Source organism: Anopheles moucheti (assembly GCF_943734755.1).
Source record: "Anopheles moucheti chromosome X unlocalized genomic scaffold, idAnoMoucSN_F20_07 X_unloc_35, whole genome shotgun sequence".
Classification (NCBI taxonomy): Eukaryota; Metazoa; Arthropoda; class Insecta; order Diptera; family Culicidae; genus Anopheles; species Anopheles moucheti.
The window spans coordinates 8,212-10,000 of NW_026453543.1; positions in this window are offsets into that span (position 1 = coordinate 8,212).

The following is a 1,789-nucleotide window of genomic DNA, read 5'->3' on the forward strand; positions in this document are numbered from 1 at the left end:
TCGTGTGCTTCTAGAGGTTTGGTCCGATTTTCAGTACTCTTGTCCATGACTTTCGTTTGCTTCGATTCGTTCACTCCATTACTCTTGTCTGTGGTTTTCGTTTGCTTCGATTCGTTCACTCTATTACTCTTGTCTGTGGTTTTCGTTTGCTTCGATTCGTTCACTCTATTACTCTTGTCTGTGGTTTTCGTTTGCTTCGATTCGTTCAGTCCATTACTCTTGTATGTGATTTTCGTTTGCTTCGATTTGTTCAGTCCATTACTCTTGTATGTGATTTTCGTTTGCTTCGAGTCGTTCAGTCCATTACCCTTGTCTATGATTTTCGTTTGCTTCGAGTCGTTCAGTCCAATACTTACCTTTGTCTATGATTTTCGCTCTAGCCCAGTCGCCCTGCGCTCTGGAAATCACATTCCAACTCTATCACCGATAGTGCTCACACCTTGGAAACCACATTTCACCCGGGGAACCTTAGGGTGGATTTTGAGCCTTTCGGGATTGCGAAACCATCATTTAACACTCTAAACTTAATTTCCGCAATCCCAGACGCACTTTCCATATGGTCTCCAAAAATGCGTGTGAGCTGACCTGGTCCCTTATAATAGGCAATGAACACGATTTTGGCAAAATATTTTTTTCAAAATTTTTTGACTCACCGGGTAAAATCGAATTTACTTGGGAAAAATGTTCTAGCAGGGGCCCTCCCATACAAATTTTTTTCTTCTCAAAAATGATTTTCGTTTCACTTTTCATACTCAGGGGAGTCTAAAATTGATGTTTTGAGTCACCATGAAAAAAATTTTTTTTTTGACCCGAGCTTGTGTCGCGACCCAAAAATCGACTCACTTGGGAAAAATGTTCTAGCAGGGGCCCTCCCATACAAAAATTTTTTCTTCTCAAAAATGATTTTCGTTTCACTTTTCATACTCAGGGGAGTCTAAAATTGATGTTTTGAGTCACCATGAAAAAAATTTTTTTTTTGACCCGAGCTTGTGTCGCGACCCAAAAATCGACTCACTTGGGAAAAATGTTCTAGCAGGGGCCCTCCCATACAAAAATTTTTTCTTCTCAAAAATGATTTTCGTTTCACTTTTCATACTCAGGGGAGTCTAAAATTGATGTTTTGAGTCACCGTGAAAAAAAAATTTTTTTGACCCGAGCTTGTGTCGGCGACCCAAAATCGACGCACTTGGGAAAAATGTTCTAGCAGGGGCCCTCCCATACAAAAATTTTTTTTTGACTCACCGGGTAAAATGGTCGCACTTGGTAAAAATGTTCTAGCAGGGGCCCTCCCATACAAAATTTTTTTCTTTTCAAAAATGATTTTCGTTTCACTTTTCATACTCAGGGAAGTCTAATATTGAAGTTTTGAGTCACCGTGAAAAAAATTTTTTTTTGACTCACTGGGTAAAATGGTCGCACTTGGGAAAAATGTTCTAGCAGGGGCCCTCCCATACAAAAATTTTTTCTTCTCAAAAATGATTTTCGTTTCACTTTTCATACTCAGGGGAGTCTAAAATTGATGTTTTGAGTCACCGTGAAAAAAAAATTTTTTTGACCCGAGCTTGTGTCGGCGACCCAAAATCGACGCACTTGGGAAATATGTTCTAGCAGGGGCCCTCCCATACAAAAATTTTTTCTTCTCAAAAATGATTTTCGTTTCACTTTTCATACTCAGGGGAGTCTAAAATTGATGTTTTGAGTCACCGTGAAAAAAAAATTTTTTTGACCCGAGCTTGTGTCGGCGACCCAAAATCGACGCACTTGGGAAATATGTTCTAGCAGGGGCCCT